General features: G+C 42.9%; 1 long non-coding RNA gene across 2 annotated transcripts in view; it reads left to right on the forward strand.

Annotated features, from left to right (window-relative positions):
- The window catches only part of LOC130486171 (uncharacterized), a 78116-nt gene extending 56558 nt beyond the window's left edge, over positions 1 to 21558 (forward strand). Inside the window, exons 2-3 of one of the 2 annotated variants that reach the window (XR_008933737.1) lie at positions 20908 to 21006; positions 21460 to 21558. This is a non-coding gene — a long non-coding RNA (uncharacterized LOC130486171). Of the gene's footprint in view, positions 1 to 20907; positions 21049 to 21459 lie in introns of both variants that reach the window. The other variant, XR_008933738.1, reaches the window with a different exon arrangement.
- The last annotated feature ends 387 nt before the right edge of the window (positions 21559 to 21945 follow it).

Consider the following 21945-nt stretch of genomic DNA (forward strand, 5'->3'; position numbering starts at 1 on the left):
TACTAGCACATGTTAAAAATTCAAACATAGTGAGAAGCATTTGACTTCCCTAGGGAATTCCACCAAGAGCTTTTCATATGATTTTCAGAGGTTCAGTAATCTGGAATAACTCTTTCAAAATCAAAGACCTCTCCTTAAAATATGGGTTGTCTGGTACTTTAGCCAGTTTATTCTGCAAGAATTGTATTACTTTTGCTACTGCCCATATTAAAGTTAAAATCCATATGGTTCTAGAGTGGGTCGTCTTTGTCGAAGGCTTAAACATGAGAATCGTCTCCATGGAAATAAGAGCCATTCCTCGACTGATGTTTTAGCTCTAATAATTTATTTGGATGAAAGAATTGTGAAGTTGCATTATCAGCTTCATGGATTCCATACTGTGTCATATATTGATTAGTTGCCATTGCTAATTTGTCATTTTTTTTCATAATTTTGGCCTACAGCATGACTCTCAGCCAAATTTGTTGACTGGTCTCATGTGACCAGACATGCTGTCACTCTGCACATTAAGACTTGGATTTGATGCATTGGATTTTTTTTTTTAAGGTCTTAATATTATCCAGTGTAGCCTTTCTTTCCCCTGGTTTTTTTTTTAAAAAAACCCTTTTCAGGCCAACACATTCAGTCCTATGCTTTTCTTTTTTGCTATTACTGAAGCATTTGAAGCTATCCTTGTAACAGAAACAGTACAAAGATTTAGTCACACTCAAATTGTGTTCAAGGGACCACCACCAATGGCTACAAATCCACATGGAGAAAAAAATGCTGAAGAACCAGAGATTTCTTTGAAGTTTCTTCTGTGTACTGAAGAGGAAACCACATTTCTGCTTAAGTTTAAAGCGCAAAGCGACTCACTTTTGTAGCAATGCAAAAGCCAGCAGTGGAGACTTGCAAAGAAACCCCTTCAGTTACATACCAATACATGGAAACAGCTTGGTTGGACTGTGGTTAGCAGAGGACCAGTGGTGTAAGTGAATTCTCGTGCAGAAGACTTTTAAGCATTCGCCTCAACATGATGACCAGACAGTGAGGGGGAAAATGAGGGTTCCCAGTAAACAAACAAACCAGAATGGTAGCATCCAGTGTTTAACAAAAATAAATATTATTGCCCCCTTCCCAAAAGTGAGCTGTCCAAAGTCCCTGGAACTGTTCTCGCTCATTTTTGGTTCATATATTGGTTTTGTATAATCAATTTGTAGAATGAGATTCTTGCAACAAGAGTCAAGATTCCGTATAATCTTGCTAAAGGGTGAGATTAGGATTTTGGATGAGGTGTGGAAACATGACTGGGCAAGAAGATAGAGGAAATCCTCAAACAGTGTGGCTATGCCCACACAGACCATTATGTTTCACTTGGTAACTATCAGTAGTCACCAATGGGAGGGAAAGAGGGAGGGAGGAGCAACAGAAATTCCAGTGAAGAGCATCCTCTAGTGGCAGGCAAGTAAAGGATATCTCCAGATTATGGGCTTCTCCAACATTCCCCTACCCCCCAAGCTCCCCAGAGGCACAGAAGGAAGCAGGCAAAAAACTAGAAGAGTATCACAAAGGCAAGATCCTGCTCTCCATCTGAAGACAACAATGGGAACTCCCATGTGGATTGCTTGTATATTGGAAGAAGATCCTACAGTTGACTTGAGGATGTTCCTTATGAGAACCTCTGCTATGAATGGCTTTCATCCATTCAGACAGCAATCCTACAGTTGACTTGAGGATGTTCCTTATGAGAACCTCTGCTATGAATGGCTTTCATCCATTCAGACAGCAACCTTGCCAGTTGCCTTTTTTACACTTCAGCACACCTGAGGACACGTATGTGAATTGACAGCTGAATTAACAACTTTTCCTTCCTCTGTCCTTTTCTTTCTTCATGTGGCAAGATACCATCAACATTATTTGGCAGAAGCTGGTTAGGAAGTTCCATGTAGCAGTCCTTCTTTTTCTGGTATATGGATGGGTAGCTGGACAGGAGAGTTACTATTACTGGCCACACTGATTTTAGATCCACAGCTCTACCCGTTTACAGTGACCAAGCGATGAGATGTGTCAGCCAGTAATGCTGAATCCTACATAGCCCTTCAGAAGTAAAGAACATGTTTGTATGATGGGCTGTCTAAATTAGGAGATGCCCTCCAAACAATTCTAACATAAGCAAGACTTTTACACTTATACACCTTCTGGCACACTTCTCTTTTATTGTTTCCCCTCCTAAAGTTTTCAGATTTTGATGTATATTACATTTTCTCTCACCTTGGAAACCATATCCTCAACTTTTGCTGATTGCACCTTTTGCAGGTTTCAGGATTTGGGGGTGCAAGCTCACCAGCTTCTCATTCCTCCGCCAGCTCATCTCCACATGTAATGTAACCCATTGCCTTAGCCATCAATACCCTTCTCCCTCTTGACAGACATTCCCATGTCCTACCAAAATACCCCGGTTCAGTGGCAGAGCACATGATTTGCACTCCGAATGTCCACGGTTAAATCCCTGGTTGCTCCGTATCAGTATATCTGAAGTCAGCAGGACTCACAAAAGTTCATATAGAAATAAATGTTGTTACTCTTTTAACTGCCACAGGACTTCTGCTTCATTTAAAAGATCAGGAAAAAAGGATCATGAGATCCCAGAGATCCATTGCCAGACAGAGTAGACAACAGTAAGCTTGATAGACCAACAGTCTGATTTCAGGTATTATGTCTTGCTTAACAGTAAACAGTCTTTTCTGGAGACAGGAATAGGACATTTTCTCCGGAATCCACTGTTAAAAGAGACATTTATGTGCTGCTTCATGGTAAAGTCATTCTTTTGTGTAGCATCCACATAGCCATACTGTATTGCTGTGGTATGCTATCACCTTGGTATAGTTGCCAGGTCCCTCTTCACCACTGGCTGGAGGTTTTGGGGGTGGAGCCTGAGGAGGGCAGGGTTTGGGGAGGGGAGGGACTTCAATGTCATAGAGTCCAATAGCCAAAGCTGCCATTTTCTCCAGGTGAACTGATCTTTATCGGCTAGAGATCAGTTGTAATAGCAGGAGATCTCGAGCTAGTACCTGGAGGTTGGCAACCCTACACCTTGGACTGGACATACATGTATTAAGGAGTTTTAGGTGTTACTGCTTCCAATTGGAATGTTGTCACAGGGGAGAATTTTCAGCAACATTTACCCTGGGATGGTCATGTTTGAAGAAATAAGGTTGTTCCAAAGATGAAGGGTGCTAGCAAAATACCACCTCTGCAGGCCTTCACTATTCATTCTTGAATTGGGCCAATAAGAAGCTAGTCTTGAGAATGACTAAGGTTGCAGGGGGGTATAGAAATGTAGTTGGGACCCAAGGTATTTCAGGGTCGAAAATGTGACCCTTTGGCAGCCTACAGAATGATAGCACTGGACTTTGGCACAAACAGAGGCTTGAGGATTTGACCATTGGTATAAAAGTAGAAGTTTGATGTCAGTTTTGGGGTTTAACGTTTCAGAAATTAGCAGGGTTTCCAAGAAGGGTTAGTAGCAAACTAGTGGCCCTGCATGTAATAGGGAGGCACACCTGGATAATAATAACTAATCAAAATCTGATCCTTTTCATCAATTTTGGAAGGGTAACTAATCCAAATGAAGTAACCTCTGAAGGGTTGCCAGTCTGCCGGTTGGTGGCTGGACATCTCTTGGAAAGAGATCAGACCCTCTGGAGAAAATGGCTGCTTTGAAAGGTGCATTCCATGGCATTATACCCCACTACCCAAATTCTCTAGGACTTTCACAATCCAGAGATGGCAACCCTACCTGACTTCCAGTAAGGAATGAAATAAACCACATCCAAATATTATTTTTGGTAGTGCTGTGATATCTGCAGGTGCATGCTATTTTTATTCTCCATGTCCTTAAATTTTCCATTTCCCCAATATGGCAAGGGTTAGGAGGGGGCAGCAAGGGGATAAAGTGATTCAGCATACATACCTTGGGCTAGTCACGCTCTCTCACCTACCTCATAGGGTGTCTGTTTTGGGGAGGGGAAGAGAAGGTGATTGTAAGCCGGTTCGATTCTGCCTTAAGTGGTAGAGAAAGTCGGCATATAAAAACCAACTCTTCTTTTTCTTCTTCTTCTGGATAGCTCCAGGCTAGCCTGATCTCGTCAGATCTCAGAAGATAAGCAGGGTCGGCCCTGGTTAGTATTTGGATGGGAGACCTCCAAGGAACACCAGGGTCGTGACGTGGAGCCAGGCAATGGCAAACCACCTTCGAACGTCTCTTGCCTTAAAAACCCTATGGGGTTGCCATAAGTCAGCTGTAATTTGATGGAGCGCACGAGCATGTGCGCACGCGCGCACTCACACAGAGTCAATGATAGTTACATGCAACAGTTTGTTCCTATTAAATTAAATAGGAATTCCATTCAAATATAAAAACGGCTCCAAATATATGCTATGAAACAAGATTAAAGACTCTAAGCCACAAAATGGACAAAATGAGTCAAATCCAAATTGAATAAAAATTCCTGTGCACATCCCGGTTTATATAGGGTTGCCAAGTCCCTCTTTGCCACAAGCGGGAGGTTTTTGGGGCGGAGCCTGAGGAGGGCGGGGTTTAGGGAGGGGAGGGACTTCCATGCGATAGAGTCCAATGGCCAAAGCAGCCATTTTTCTCCAGGTGAACTGATCTCTATCGGCTGGAGATCAGTTGTAATAGCAGGAGATCTCCAGCTAGTACCTGGAGGTTGGCAACCCTATGTTTATAACAGTCTCCAGTCTTGCATTCGTCGTGGCTGAAACAAATGCTTGCTGTTTAATCATTGCCTCTTCTAAAAAAAAACACACCCCGTTATCATCCCCACACCTATTTAGGATCTTTCATTGTTTGAGGGTTTTCCTACCACTCGCCAAAAAATTTACAAGCCCTTATTTTGGGCCCCCGCAATGTAGTCGTCCGTGAGTTCTCGACTATCCAGGTGCTTTTGCTGAGCGGCTGCTTTGTAAAGGATCATCCAGGGAAAAGTCTGGTTATTTAACCGGTTTTAGTAAATTGCAACTAAAGGGGGGCGGGGAGATATAGCACAGAAAGGAGCCTTCTGCAACAGCAGAGGAGAGGGAAGACAAGGAGTTTTAATGCAAGGTGAGCGCAAATGGTCAATGGTAATAAATGCTTATGTAAAGGCTATTAAATCTTAACTTCGGACTCATTACCGCCCCATGGGTAAACATCAGTTCCTAGGGTACCTAATTGGAGAGAGTTCTGCGATTCTAGGCAGGAGAGAGTAATGTTCCGAACTCCCACCTGTTCTGATAAATAGGGATATCATTAGCAACGTGAAGTAGGTGATCACGACTCCCCTATTTTTCCCCCTCTGTAAATTACACTAAATAACCATAATGCTGCAATTTACCAGCCCAAAGTTCATCCTATTCAGCAAGCCATCCATAGTCAACAGTTTAAAGAAAAAGGACCCGCTGGGAAAATAGGGGCCTAATCAGATGCCATAAAAACCAGTGAATCTGATGGGTCCCATTCCCCCCCCCTCATCCTTTGTGAGAAGGTCCTAATGAAGCAAAGCACCGAAAGATAGAAAGACAGAGAGATTTGAAACTCTTGTTCTATGTATTATTAAGGCCAGTGAATGCCTCGAGTTTGAAATGAAGGGCGCCTGGATCTAGTCTTACGGGGTGTTTGCATACACACTGTGCTGTCAGCAGGCGGGGGGCTTATTACATTTATTTATTTAAAACATTTATTAGCCGCCTTTCTCCCTTGCGGGACTCAAGGCAGCTTACAATATAGATGACACCCTGTTTAAACCCTTTTTTCCCTGCCTTTATCCGATCAAGGCATGTCTTGGTTCTCCGTGGCTGGAACAATCAAAACGTCAAATCAAATATTGCCCATGTTTGTCTGCTGGGAGTCTAATTTGTCAACAGCCATACACAAAAAAGGGAGGGGAGGAAGGGAAGCCAGATAAATGTTTGCGAAGTAGAAGATGGCCACAAACCAGCCAAATCACACCACTGCAAAGTTATGGAAGCTTGAACCAGTCGCATACTCTCCGCCTAACCTACCTCACAGGGCTGTAGTGAGGATAAAATGCAAAAGGGGCGGAGGTTGTTAAGCCTCTTTGGGTCCCCATTGGGGGAAAAAGTGGAGTATAGAAGAAGTAAATAAATAAATAAAAATGAAGTCCCATTTGAGAGATTTACGTGTGAGAAACTCAATGGGAGAGAAATGCAAATGTGTGCCAAGGGTAGGGTTGCCAACCTCCAGGTACTAGCTGGAGATCTCCTGCTATTATAACTGACCTCCAGCTGATAGAGATCAGTTCACCTGGAGAAAATGGCCACTTCGGCAATTGGACTCTGTGGCACTGAAGTCCCTTCCCTCCCCAAACCCGCCTTCCTCAGGCCCCACCCCAAAAACCTCCTGCCAGTAGTAAAGAGGGACCTGGCAACCCTAGCCAAGGGGGGGCTTACAAGTTGTTAATGCCAGTTAGGTCATGTCCAACAGATACAGTGCGGGCCACAGGATCTGGGGAGGGAAATATCCCTTTTGGTGGGGTTTGGCGAGGATGCCCCATCTCAGCAATGAGCACCCTTCATGGAAGAAATGGGGAGGACAAGCTTAGAATGTCACCTCTGGTCTTCTTGGAGGCTCCTTACACAGGTGAGGATAGCATCAAGGATGGGGTGATGGGGGCTTTGGCTAGTCTTGCGACCCTGGCTAATGCCTAGTCTTTGCTGCCCTCAGGAACTGGCCAGCCTTTCCTAGGGACCAAACGTTAGCACCATAAATCTACTCTATTTATTCAAATGCATATATAGCCCACTTAATCCTGCCTTTTAGGAGCTCAGTAATCCACCATAGGGTTTTATGGCTCTTGAATATTATTTCATGGAGGCTTTAAGTGTGTTCTTAATGCTACAAGTAAGGCTTTTAATAGGTGGTAGTATGAAGAACTCAAAAAGCTGATCTCTGCCCCTTGGGTGAAATACCATAGAGAATATTTGTGCTTGTATCTTGCAGAGCACAAGAGCTATCTAAACCACTGAGGTTGGTCCTCACAATAGTGCTGCGGGGGTGGGGGGAATTGCCTTTTCTCAAAATAATATTTTGTTTCTTGGGAAAGGCTCATTTTGCACACCCACGATGACCGTTGGCGTAGTTACGCCATCTCTGGAATGAATGATCCCTTGATATTATAATGCAAAGCTGCAGTCTGCTTTTTGGTTGAGGGGGGGCTGCTGAGCACATCATCTCGGGCCCTGGACTTCTACCCCCAAAGTCCAGTCCTGACAGCACCCAGTGATTTCACAAACGTTGTGGGCATGGCAGCAAGCGTTTGTCTCACATGTTGGATCTGTTTCAGAAATTGCCTTTGCCCTATATATGCACCCCTGTCTGTTTAAAACCCTTGATTAGAATACAGGAAGTGTCCATCGCTTGTATGAACGCTACTGAGCATTTTTGTTTCTTGGAAACAATCTGAACACTTGCTTCCCCAGAGCCAACGGTGGTGGGGTGAGTGAGCAATGATTTCTCAGTCCTGCCAACTCCATCATTCTGAGGGATGGGGGGTGGGGAGGCGAACCTGTCATCTGACACCACAAAGAAATGATTTCAGGGTTTCTATTGCCTCCCTTCTGTAGGTCCTCGTTGGAAAAGATGGATCGCTTAACAGTTCGGGTGGAAAGACTTTGCACTTATTTTAGTCCACTCCTGCCCTGAAAGCACATCTGCTCTTAGGACGCTCTTGTGTATCCCGCTGGCAGGATTATTTGGAATTTACCCTTTCCCCCCCTAAAGTTTTTTAGAGTTGAGGGTTCCCCGTTTTCCAAGGAAAAGCAAAGCCTCTTAGCTTTAGGAGGCAGCCTCATCTGGACCGAGCGGAGAGACCCCCTCCAACCTTCCGCTCTGGATTGGATCAATGCAGGAAAGTGGTCTTTGATGGACTTTCAGGCTCTGTGATCTCCCAACCCTGGGGGTTTAAAGGATGAGCATATCAATTCAGGACCACTGAACTGCATTTCCATTGCAGGAGGGCTCCACCTCCTGCTTTTGTCTGCGCCCCCTCTGCTCCTCCTACTTTGGTCACTCTCCTTTCATGCTTCGTTTAGCAAACACAAAACACACTCTGTTTGTTGCTGGGGTTGCTGCAAAGCTTTGCATAAAACACTTTTGAAAGGGGGCTAGTGCAGCTCTGTGTACCTGCCAGCACCTCCAGGGTAAAAATCAGTCCACAGCCTGGACACATCCATGTATATTTGGGGCTGGCTCATCTTTCTTCACTTATGCAGTTATAAAAGTCTCTACTGAGTGAATCCCCTGTTCTGGACATGGCCTGTGCCAGAGTAGAAAACCCCAGCCATGTGTAACTGAGGACAATTCATTCCTTGGGATCCTTCAGGAAAAGCACATTCCTAGGACAGAACTTTGGCTTCCCCTAGTTTCCTTTATATCACAGAAATCCCCCAGCAAGTTCCCACTGGGCCAAAAATGTATACCTTTGGTCCAATGTAGCTGGGATGTGTTTGTTACACCCATCCAGAAGAACATCTCCCTCCTCACTTGACACTTGAAGGTTCGGAACTCTTGTTTGCTCAAAACCACTTTGGTTTTGCACTTTCAAGTAAATCTTCCCATGTTCCAATTCTCTTTGTTTACTAGATCCTCTTTTCTGGTACCCTACCCATCCTTGACCAATCAGTGTCCCGAATCCATTGCTGTTTTTGTCTGTTGGGCCTCCCTTGCTAACCCATTTAGTGTGAGTTGCTAGAATAACAATTCTCCTTCTCTTGAAGTTAAATCTAAAAATGGAGAATGGACAGGTATCATTTTGGGGACACATGAACAGAGATTTATGGACATTTAGACACTGTACAATGTGCAGCCTAGCTCTTTCACACATGCAGCTATTAATAACCTGTTTAGGAGGAAGTATGGGTTTTCTAGTATCTCCTATGAGAGTAACAAGATAGTCTTGTTGCATCTTAAAGACTAACAAAACTATTGTAGCATAAGCTTTTGTGAGACAGAGTCCACTTCGTTAGATCCAGGAAGGGTTACATCTAATATGAATAAATACCCTTCCTGCTTTGAAATCAGGGCATGATACACTATTACAGAGTACAGTACTGAGAGTACTCTGAGCAATGATTAATAATTAGTAGGGATGAATGAATCATGATCCTTGGTATGAATTGGGATGTGTGTCTATTTTTGTCTGTGAAAATTTTGCAGAGATGCATCTTTGCAACTACAGGGGCAGAGTCTTGCTTTTTTGTTTGTTTGTTTGTTTGTTTAAATGAGAACTGAGATTACAGCAAGGTATGGTGGTTAGAGTACCAGATTAGGAATTGGGAAACCCAGGTTCAAACTCCCACTTGGCCATAGAAACTTGCTGATGACCTTCGGCCAGTCATACACTCTCCACCTAACCTACCTCACAGGATTGTTGTGAGGGTAAAATGGAGGACAGGGGGAATGATAGAAGCCCCTTTGGGTCACCAGTGAGGAGAAAATCAGGGTATAAATGAATTTTAAAAATATATTTATTCTGTCCTCAGACCAGCTTGCATATTCTTTACAATAAATAAGAACAATTAATCTGTGTTGTGGGGGGAAAACAGATCCTCAGTGAAGCCAGCTCAGTGAGAGACTAATCCTCTTCAAATCTGCTTAGCGGGACATACTGCCAGGAAAGTGTTTTTAGGATTGCACTGTGAATCTGTTAAAGTGACGGTAGGAATTAAAAAGTCAAAAATATTGTAGAGGGGGGGGAAGAGGAGCAGAATTTTATTTGGTACTTGAGAGTACTTCTGAATGAAGCTTCTCTCATGGCTTTGGTTATTTCCCTACGTCTTTACTTCTGCATTTGCTCCAGCTTCCTTGAGAAGTAAACTGTCCCACTGCTCATTTTAGCATTCTGACTCTGCAATCCTAAACAGGGTTATACTGTCCATGGAAGACAACGGCCTTGTTTAGTTCATTTAAAACATTAATTAGCCGCCTTTGTACCTTGTGGAACTCAAGACAGCCTACAATGTGAACACAATGTAAAACACAGAAATACGTAAAATGTACACAAGACCATGAATTAAAATTACGATTAAAAACTGAAAATAGGTAGGAAAAAGAAAACAACATTTGTCAGATGCTGTCCTGAACAAAACTGTCTTAGAAAGATATAAATCTGTTTAGGAATGTATTATACCTCTGGTTTCTCCTCCCTGCTTCAAAAAACAGATATTTCTCTGCAGTTGCATACATGTCCGGAGATCAAAGACCAGGGCTGACTCTGAAATTTAACTGTGATCATCTAACTGAGTTTGCAGAATGGAATGGAGAATCCATTGTGGAAAGTTGGGACATCAGATTAAAGAAAATGGACAGCTGACAAACTCCAAGCAGTTCTTATGTGAAAGAAGAAATTTTTTTTTTTTTTTTTTAGGAAACTAGATTGTCGTTTCTAGGTGGTAAAAAGTTGCCAAAATTTACCTGCTCGAACATAATGGGTTGGGAGAATAGAAGCCCATTAACCAAAGCTCTAGCATTACTGAAGAATATCGGATGACCATGACAGATACCAGCAATTATGAGTTTATAGTAAAGAAAGCAAGACAATTAAGAGTTCACATTTCAGTCATACATTCTGGATTAGAATCTCTTCTGAGTTGCAACAGATACTTCTGATCCATGTTTCGGGTTTAAAAAAAACTTTAGCAGGGTACTGGCAATGAGAGAGGGGGGAAAGGAGAGACTGGAATGATGTGTTTGATTGGCAGTGGATTCGAGAGAGAAAAGAACTTGTTTCCTGAAACGATGCATAATGGATTTATGGAACTCGCTGCTACAAGATGATGGCTCTTGGCTCTGGAAGTTGTAGAGGATCGATCTATTAAGAGCTATTATCCAAGATTACCATTTTAATTACTTAGTTCTTCTTCATTATATACCACATTTCCAAAGTTCAAACTGGCTTATGAGAGAATAATAATAAATTAATAAAATAATAGTCACAACGGTCTTAGAAGGGTGTAATTCTCCTTAGGATGACACTTTAAAACCATGTAAAACACTTAGTATGACAGTGTAAAACATCAGCCCAAAAAAAGCAGGAACATCTCACCAGAATTTTTTTTTTTTAAGAGTTGGGAAAATGTCCTACATCCCTTACAAAGAGAAGTGCTGTTCCCACTTCCTCTTGAAGAGAATTCTGGAGGATTGGAGTTCCCAAAGCCATTTTTCTGGCACTCTTTGGTTTTACTTTTGGAGTGAAAACACTTCTTGGCTGGATCTTAAGTGGCAAGCTGGCTCATGGGATAGAGGATCCTTCAGTTATATGAATCTCTGTGTTAGACTGTCATCTTCTCGGAGCAGTGACCTGTCTAAATTGCCTGTGTAACTTTGTAAGTCAGAACACATGCTCTTCATGCAGAAGGTCCCGTGTTCAATTCCTGGCATCTCCAGTTAAAGCATTTCTGGCAGCATGTGATGGAGAACATCTTGCTCTTCCTGAGATGCTGGAAAGCAGCTGCAAGTCATTGAAGAATCATGGGCTAGGTGGACCAAAGATCTGTAGTGTCTGCCCCAAAGAGTTGAGTGAGTCCATTTTTTGATCCTTAAGGCTCGCTTCAGTTCTCCTGACTACATCTGAGGTGGGTAGATGCAGAGGAACACCAAGGCTTTTGTATTTGGAATAGCTATGAAGAAGAGGGGATTTCAGTAGGGGTTTTCAGAATGGCACCATGGTTTGTTGGAAGAGCATATGCTTTCAGGGTAGTTGCCTGTGAAAGGATCTCAAGCAGGAGGAAAACCATTCTCTGCCAAAGACTTTGTAGAAATGTCACCAGTCACAGTGAACAATACTGAACTAAACAAATAATGTGAGTCAGTATGAGTCGGTTTCATAGGTTCAACCAAAAGAGCAACCAAAATGATTAGGGGACTAGAGCAACTGTCCTATGGGGAGCGGTTAAGACGCTGAGGACTGTTTAGCTTGAAAAGAAGGCAGCTAAGGGGAGACATGATAGAAGTCTATAAAATTATGCATGGTTTTGGACAGGGAGAAGTTTTTCTCCCTCTCCCATAATACTAGAACGCGGGGTCATCTGCTGAAGCTGGAGGGTGAGAGATTCAAAACAGATAAAAGTATTTTTTTTCACACAACTCATAGTTAAATTGTGGAACTCGCTGCCCCAGGATGTGGTGATGGCTGCCAGCTTGGGGGGCTTTAAGAGGGGAGTGGACATATTCATGGAGGAAAGGGGTATTCATGGCTATTAGTTAGAATGGATACTAGTCATGCTGCATACCTATTCTCTCTAGTAACAGAGGAGCATGCCTATTATATTAGGTGCTGTGGAACACAGGCAGGATGGTGCTGCTGCGGTCGTCTTGTTAGTGGCTTCCTAGAGGCACCTGGCTGGCCACTGTGTGAATAGACTGCTGGACTTGATGGGCCTTGGTCTGATCCAGCAGGGCTTTTCTTGGGTTCTTATGTTATGTTCTTATGTTCATGGTTTGTGAGATGGGGAAATGCCAGGGTTCAGTGACAGAGCTCCTGCAGTCAATCTGGAGATCAGTCCCTGGCATCTCCAGCTAAAGGATTTCAAATAGCAGGTGTTAGATTTCAGGCAGAAAAAGCATAGGCTATTGATGTTAAATATGAAAATGCCTCCTCTCTGTTTAAAATGCTCGAGATGGCTCAGAATCCAAAACATAAAGTTCAAACAATGACATCAATAGAAGCAACAGAATAAAAGCAGCAATTTAGAACAATCTCCAACCAGCAGTAGATTGGGGATTTAATTTAAAGAAAAAAACACAGTAATGGGAGTGTGTGTGTGTGTGTGTGTGTGTGTGTGTAAAGTGCCGTCAAGTCGCAGCCGATTTATGGCGACTCCTTTTGGGGTTTTCATGGCAAGAGACTAACAGAGGTGGTTTGCCAGTGCCTTCCTCTGCACAGCAACCCTGGTATTCCTTGGTGATTTCCCATCCAAATACTAACCAGGGCTGACCCTGCTTAGCAGCTGAGATCTGACGAGATCAGGCTAGCCTGGGCCATCCAGGTAATGGGATTAACACTTTATAATTCAACCATATGCTGGGGGGAAATAAAGTTTTCGCTGAACACCTAAAACTTGCCAAGCTGGGCACTTGCTGAAGCACCGTGAGGAGGGCATTACACACCTGAGGTGCCACCACCCAGAAGGCCCTATCTCTGCTTACCATGGGTCCCTGATGCTGATCTTATCCTTCAGGGAAACTCATACAGGAGCATGTGGGCTTTCAAAAACCCAAGTACCAGATCCCCCGAGAGTTTCAAAGGTCAAAGAACCAGCACCTTGCTTTGTGTCCAGAAGCAAATGTAATTCATTTGAAAACTGGCAGGTTGTGCTGTCTATAATCCACACCAGTTACCAATCTCATTTCTGTATTTTCAACCATTTTTCATTTCTGGATTGCCTTCCCAAGCTGAACACATTACAGTAATCTAACCTATGAACAGACCACAGATAACTGTATTATATTGGATTAGCTTCTACCAACTTTGCGACTGGCACAAGCGGGAGGAGGGTTACCCAAGTGGCTATGCCAGGGATCACAGGATCTGCGTGGATAAAAAAATAAATGTAGGACAAGGCTGAAGCAAGAAGTGGGTGAGATCATCCTTCCTCCCTCTTGCATGAGTAAATCCAAAGCGTTATATATGCGTAATGTTCGCAAAAATAGAAAGCACAAATATTGCTGAAACGTGATCTCCTTTGTTTCCATGATCTTGAAACCATGGCGAAATTGAATGCCACATTTTTGTCTGAAGCATTCCCAGAAGCATTCCATTCATTGTCTCAGGTGGTTTTCCAGTTAACTCCGTATGATCAGTAAAAAGACCCGTATAACGGATTCTCGAAATGTCCATCTAAGAAAAAGAGTATGTTGTAATCCTGAACCATTCATATAAGCAATTCAAGAGCCTGAAAGTTAGATATTTTCAGAGGCAGGACACCCAGCACTTCTGTTATGATGATGTTGATTTCAGTGGGCTACCTTTAAATGTATCCTTTATCGTCCTTTGAAACTCACCCTTTGAAATTAGACTTGAGTCCAGTAACACCTTAAAGACCTACAAGATTTTTGGGGTATAAGCTTTCAAGAGTCAAAGCTCCCTTCGTCATATCTGATGAAGAGAGCTTTGACTTTGGAAATCTCAAAAGAAGTAAAGGTAGCCCCCTGTGTAAGCACCGGGTCATTACTGACCCAAGGGGTGACGTCACATTCCGGCGTTTACTAGGCAGACTATGGCCATTTATGCATGGAAGGTTTTGCCTTGGATTTGCCGCTCTATAGATGCACATTTTCCCCATTCGAATTCTCAAAACTCCACACAGGGGCTTATTTTTGAGTTTTAAGAATTTGGATGGGGAAAATGTGCATTTAGAGAGCAACAAATCCAAGGCAAAACCTCCCATGCATAAATGGCCTTAGTTTACAGGGTGGTTTGCCATTGCCTTCCCCAGTCGTCTACACTTTACCCCCAGCAAACTGGGTACTCATTTTACCAACCTCGGAAGGATGGAAGGCTGAGTCAACCTTGAGCCGGCCACCTGAAACCAACTTCCATTGGGATCAAACTCAGGTCATGAGCAGAGCTTTGACTGCAGTACTTCAGCTTACCACTCTGCGCCACGGGGTTCTGAAAGCTTATACCCCAAAAAATCTTGTTGGTCTCTAAGGTACTACTGGACTGGAATCTAGCTGTTCTACCACAAACCAACTCAGCTAGCTCCTCTCAAATTAGCAGTGTTACCAGATTTTACAGCCCTGCTGTTTTGTGTCAAAAATTCCCATTTTGTTTTTGCATTTCCCTTGGATGCAATTTGAACACACACCATTTCCTGTTTCCTCATGTTGATTTCCCCATTCAATGTACACAAATTTAACTTTATTTCTGCATCAATTGCCCATCAATGGTGTTCAAGGTAAAAAGTGATGTAAAACACCATAAAAAGAATTAAAGTGGTAACACCAGCCTTGGAATATTGTTGAAGGCTTTCACAGTCAGAGATCATTGATTCTTGTAGGTTATCCGGGAGAGACACTGTCCTTCAGTGTTACTCCTCTGAAGATGCCTGCCACAGCTGCTGGCGAAACGTCAGGAAAGAAAATACCAAGACCACGGTCACACAGCCCAGATAACCTACAAGAACCAGCCTTGGACTTCGGTTAAACAGACAGGCTCACAACATCATAAATGAAATGAATGAAAAGGAACCAAAAATGGCATATTATACTTCCTAACTTAAAATATGCGGGACTTAGATGTGCTTAATCTTTTCTTATGCCATATTTTTAAACTCTTGTCCAGTTCTATAAATAAAATGTTATGACTAATAATAAGCAGATGATCACAGCTACCTTGACTGGAAAATGAGTTATTATAGGGTTTAAAAAATAACAACAAATCTCTCCCATGTAGAAATATCTCCTGCCCAACAATCCCCAACCAGTTGGAAAGTTTTCTGTTACTATTTTAGGTTGGTGACACTGGAAAAAGCAACCTGCCAAAATTCTCTCTCAAGAAATCTCTAATATGGAAAAGCAGCAACCTTGTCTCTTTTGGCAGTCCTTCTTCCCCTGGGCATGAATGTGATTCAGTGTGTTTCCTGATTGCTTCAGGCTACAGCAAATTGTCCCCCAGGGAGTAGAAGTAAATCAGTTATGATCTTTTGTCTCTCGGAGGGAGATTAGAGAAGCCACACTGAGGAGAAGCAGCAGTAGGGTTCCCCTTGTGTGACTGATTTCACCTTTAATCCCTCCATTGATTGAATATTGCTAAGCAGACTGCTATGTATGTGAAGGTTTGGCTTGATGAAGGATGCCCCAGGAAAAAGCAAGGTTATTTGCACAAAAAGGTAAAAGATGAGCTTTCAATGTTCCCATTCCAAGCTCTTTTGCAAAAGCACCAAATCAAATTCCAGAGCTCATCCTAGTTGTTGGCTGCATTAATTTTTCTAAGTAGTAAGATGAAGTCTGGCCTGCACAAGCTTTTTCGTGTGCATGTGTAGAGTTAAGAAAACCAGTATGTTTCTCCCAGACCAATAAAAAGTTCTCCACTGTTGGAAAATAAAGTGAAAAGACTCACAAAGGGCCACAATCACCGGTGGTTGACACAAAAAGTGAAAGAGGATAATATTATCATGCATTTGCTTCATGAGGCTAGGAAACACAGCTTGTGTGCTACAAACATAGACACATTCTGGGCTGACACTAAACATCTCCTATCCCCTGATTCAAAGATTAAACTGTGTAAAGGGATTCTTCCCTCGTTCAGTGAAAGTACCTAGGCCCCTTCCTTCTCAAAGCCATAGAGGGAGCTTGGGGTTGCCAGGCCCTTCTTCACCACCAGCGAGAGATTTTTGGGGCAAAACCTGAGGAGGGCGGGGTTTGAGGAGGGGAAGGACTTCAATGCCATACAGTCCAATTGCCAAAGTGGACATTTTCTCCAGGTGAACTGATCTCTATCGGCTGGAAATCAGTTGTAATAGCAGTAGATCTGCTGACCAGAGCTAGTACCTGGAGGTTGGCAACTCTAACGGAGCTGGATATTTGGATCCCAGTAGCCATTGCCTTAACCTTGGGCTAAAGAAGCAGTCCAGTTAGGGTTGCCAACCTCCAGGTACTAGCTGGAGATCTCCAGTGTTTGAGGGCAGTGTCAGTGAAGCAACTAGACCCAAATCCCTGGGATGTGGAACGCCAGGAGTCCATGATTGCAGAACCTTTAACGAACATGTGTGGCAGCTAAATCAAGTCTAAACCCTGTAATACAATCAGATAAGAAATAGGAGGACCAGAATGTGAGCAATGCATGATGGGAATAGTGCATGATGGGATTGTATTTAAGGTTGCCAGGTCACTCTTCGCCACCGGTGGGAGTTTTTGGGGCGGAGTCTGAGGAGGGCAGGGTTTGGGAAGGGGAGGGACTTAAATGCCATAGAGTTTAATGGCCAAGGCTGCCATTTTCTCCAGGTGAACTGATCTCTATCAGCTGGAGATCAGTTGTAATAGCAGATCTCCAGCTAGTACCTGGAGGATGGCAATCATAATTGTATTAGGTTCTTTGGGCAAGTTTTTTTTAGTTTTCCAGCAATGCTACGAGGACATGTACAGCTGAGAGATAGTGGCTTTCCAAAGGCTGCCCAGTTCAGGTTTCTAGCTGACCGGAGATTTGAAGCTAAGTTTCCTACCTTCACCGCACTAGCCAAAACACCAGCCTGCTTTTCAAAAATAGCTCAGTAGGAAAAGTACCTATCCCATTTTGCTTTATCTTATTTGTGTTATTACAGCTCTTATTTATTATTTAAAAGTCAGTTATTACAGACTTTTACTGACTTATCAGGTTTTACCAAACTTGGTAAAGCATTCTGCTCCAAAAAACACGTTCTTCTTTAAGGTCCCAAATTTTAATGGAAGACATATGCCCCAGAAAAATGACACAGCAGCCCATAGCTTTGCCTATCAGTTCCACATGGTTCTCAACACCTTGTCTGCCAACACAGCAGCTTAATTTCACTTCCGTAATGTTTATACACGAAACCGTATGTTCAGCCGTTTGTTTGGCATGCGTCAAGACACTTGATGCCACCTGAAAACCCTTCATCTGTCAATAACCTTCGGGCCCGCTTGGCAGATGCAAAATGGAGCTTCCTTCTTATTTGGGAGGGGGACACAACAGAACTCCAAGTCAATTCATTGTGAGAGTTTTAATTGCCAAACTCACTAGCTGAAGGGATCTGTATAAATTTGGTAAATGAGGAAAAAAATCAATTTTCTTTATGATAGAGAAATTCACGTACCTGGTATGGGGGATATCAGGAAACTCATTGGTGGGTGTCACGCCATCATAGGTGCCACATTGAGGATATTATAGATATAGATATAGATATAGATATAGATATATTATATTATATTATATTATATTATATTATATTATATTATATTATATTATATTATATTATATTACATATATATGTAGCCAGACACATGTGCCTGGATTCGGTTTTAACTGAAAATGCCATTTTTATGGAACATATTGAATTTTAATGCCATTTTTATTTTTAAATTTCCATGAGCTGCTTTAGGAATCAATTTTGGCTAAAAAAACAAAATTATTGTTGTTGTTTTTATTATATTTCCCACAATTTAAGGAGCCTTTTCACATATTCAGTCATCAAGTGCTAAGCAATCTGTTGCCCTGAATTGGCTCATAATGGCCTGTTATGGGACAAGACAAGGTTTTCCAATTCTGGGTTGGGAAATTTCTGGAAATTTGGAGGTAGACCCTGGGGAGGGTGGAGTTTGGGAAAAGATGGACCTCAGCAGGGTATCATACCATAGTGTCCACTAGGGTTGCCAGGTCCCTCTTTGCCACCAGTGGGAGGTTTTGAAGGGCAGAGCCTGAGGAAAGCGGGGTTTGGGGAAGGACTTCAATGCCATAGAGTCCAATTGCCAAAGCGACCATTTTCCCCAGGTGAACTGATCTCTATTGACTGGAGATCAGTTGTAGTAGCAGGAGATCTCCAGCTAGTACCTGGAGGCTGGCAACCCTACCACCCTCTAAAGCTGCCACTTCCTCCAGGGGAACTGATCTCTGTAATCTGGAGATCATTTATAATTCTGGGAGACCTCCAGGTCCACTTTGATTTTGGCAACCCTACTTGCCATACGCATGACAAACCGCTGTAACCCACTGTTGGTAGTTTGTTTGGGGTTTTTTACTTGCCACTTGAGGCCTAAAACCAACTTCAGTTTGCCAAAAAACCCAAAAAACATTCTGAGGGGGTTACCGCACTCAGCCTTCTAGGGCATTTTTAAAAGTTGGACAACGTTATATAATAAATCGTTTCCGATGTGTTCTCTACCGCACTCTTCTACTCCAGCACGATATAGGATTTCCGAAATGTTGCATGGAGGGGGGCGGGGGGGCTTCTTGCCGGACTCGGGGGTCCTGCCGCCGTGCCGAGAGGCGCCCTGGAGAAGGGCGGCTGGCTGGGATCACGGGGGGGTGGGGGGCTTCTCTCCGGACTCGCGGGTCATTAGTGACGTCACTTAAACGGGCCAAACCGATACACCGCTTGTAAAGGGTTTTTGGATACCACAGCCAATAAACGGTTGGAAGACGTCTTCACAGCTGAAGGGGCCAAAGTAAGTGGGAACACCATTTTTTCCAACGATTTCAAACTCTTAATAAATCGGTGGGAAAACATTGAAAGTGCGAACAGATTTTTTTACAACATTTCCAAACTTTTGAAACATCGCTGGAAATACCTAGTGCCTGAGTTGCAGAAAGTCAGGTTCTTGGTCTTCCTGTCTCACAGGACAATTGTCCCAAGGGTTTCAGCCTCCCCTCCCACTCCTCCTCTATCTTGACTAATAGATATCATTTCAAGTGTTTGACGGACTGCCGTGTCCCAGAAAAGGCAGTCATTTATACTGATGTTATGGCTGTGATAAAAATCATTTGTGAGCTGATTTTATAAATTAGGTTGGAAATGTGAGTGCCCCTGAAAAATGAAGAGCTACCACCCGAATTCCACTGTTGTTAATACTTCATACTTTTATGCTTCATTAAACCAATTTCATGGGTATATGAGCCAGAAGGAGGGAGCAGGGGCAGCTTTAAAAGATGCAACAATAGCTTATTGAAGGAAATGGGGCTGAGATTAAATTAAGTGCTTCTTGAGAAATATGGAAATACAGAAATAATTCACGCTTTCGAGATGGAGGATTAAAAGAAAATGATAACTGAGAGCTTTCAGGTTCCAAAGAGAAATGTCGCCTCATAATTTTGCCCCCTAAAAAATTCACTGGCTGCTAATTAATATGGAAGTCAACCGCTGTTATAAAGTAGCTGGGGACCAATTTATAAAAACTTTCATTTGAAATTTAAGACAACCTCCCAAAATGAAAAAAATAAAAGATCCTACCCAGTACATTGGGATCCTCTCTGACCCCGTCACATTCTAGTTTTATTTTTTACCTTTTAAATGTTTTTAAAGCAAAGAAAAATATGCATTAGATCAGACAGGTTGAAAGGTTCATATTCTAATGTTCAACAAACAAAATCCAATTCCTTCTAGATCTTCTTGATTGGGATTGCTCCATCTCCTTCTTATAATAAGTCATCTGCGGAAAATGACCATGTTCTAAATCTTATTTTATAGGGTTGCCAGGTTCCTCTTCACCACCAATGGGAGGTTTTTGAGGCAGAGCCTGAGGAGGGCGGGGTTTGGGGAGGGGAGAAACTTCAATGCCTTAGAGTCAAATTGTCAAAGTGGTCATTTTCTCCAGGGGAACTAATCTCTATCAGCTGGAGGTCAGCTGTAATAGCAGGAGATCTCCAGTCACCACCTGGAGGTTGGCAACCCTATTCTTTTACCAGTCTGTAATTGGCATCCAAATCCTACGTGCAGTTGCTTTGCATGTTCTCGTGGCAGCAATCAAGACCAATCCATTATCAGAACCAACACAATTTTTCAGAAACCCCAATACGGGCAGTAACATCAAACACAAATGAAAAAGAAACCACAGGCATTTCAAAAGGGCAGAACCTGAGAGCTATGGAGATACCACAAATCAGGGCCCCAAGATCAGATACAAGCTACTATGTATTTGCACTGAGGACCCATGAAGGTCAGAAGCAACTATAGGAGAATTCTCCTTTTGTGCACCCTGGTCACACGGGCCAAATGATGGTTGCCTTGATGGTTGCCTTGCCAAGGGGCCCTGAAATCTTAGATCTGGCTCAGTTTTCTTCAAAGAAATATTGGGGAGATGTCAAGCAAATGATTTGGGTGAAGCCAGATGAATTTCACATTTCAGTGCCTCTCTCTCTCTCTCTCTCTCTCTCTCTCTGTCTCTCTCTCTCTTTCCAGTTGATTTGAGATATAATTAATTCAACCCCACCGAGCCTGCTGGATATCAGCCGTGTTTGGGTGTCTGGAGCGACATTCCGTTTCCTGAAGAGTTGGAAAGTGAGTCAAATCCTTCAACCGCAACCTTGTAGTCAGGATCAGGTAAGACTAAACTTGGAACACATTCATTTTTTGCCACCTCTCGCAAATGCCCGCTTCTATTTGGCTTTCTTTCCTCCTCCCTCCCCTTTTCCCTTCTTTCTGTCTTTCTCCCTGGAGGACTCCAAGTTTTCACTCTCCAGTGACTAAGCCCTATTTGTCCCATGGATCGTGGAACATGTAAATACAAAGGGAGTCATTCATTAAATAAGAGGCTTATGCATACACAAGTTTTCTTTTTAAAATGCATACTTTCAAAGCAGCGCTAAGAGGCTGCCATCTTAGCCCCAGTTTCACAATGGGAACTTTGTCTACAAGTGACCCAAGGATTGGGAGTTGGTCCAGCGCTTAGATTAGCACTAAAAACACGTACAGACATGGACTCTTTCTCTCTCTCTCCTCTTCCCTCCCCAGCATCTCCCATCGCACCGTACTCATGAATTTGCTCATCGAGAATGCGTGCGGGATATGATTTGCTCAGCTTTCAAAGGAGAAAGAGACTTCGAGTTAGTTTATACAATCAGAAGAATGGCAGAGTATTCCCCCCCCCCGATCTGAACCACTTCCAGCCACAGGTAAGGGGATTTAAAATACTCCCTGCACATCGATCTACAGCATATAAGGGCAAAGCATATTTCTCCCTGAGACCCCTAAAGTTCTCTGCTAACTTTTTGTTGAGCATTCAGACATGGTCTTCCATACATACAGCCTGAAGTGGTGCAGTCCAGGGGAAATGTATCACTTAGTTCTGCTAATTATACAAATTGACCTTCTGTTGCTATATCAATATGACGGAAGGATTTAGTACAGTTAGCTATTGATCTCTTAGATTCCATTCATTTTAAAGAAGTCACAACCCTATGGGTTAGTGTGGAAATCTTTTGCAGAGATGCTACGGAA

This window comes from Euleptes europaea, chromosome 13 (genome assembly GCF_029931775.1).
Source record: "Euleptes europaea isolate rEulEur1 chromosome 13, rEulEur1.hap1, whole genome shotgun sequence".
NCBI lineage: Eukaryota > Metazoa > Chordata > Lepidosauria > Squamata > Sphaerodactylidae > Euleptes > Euleptes europaea.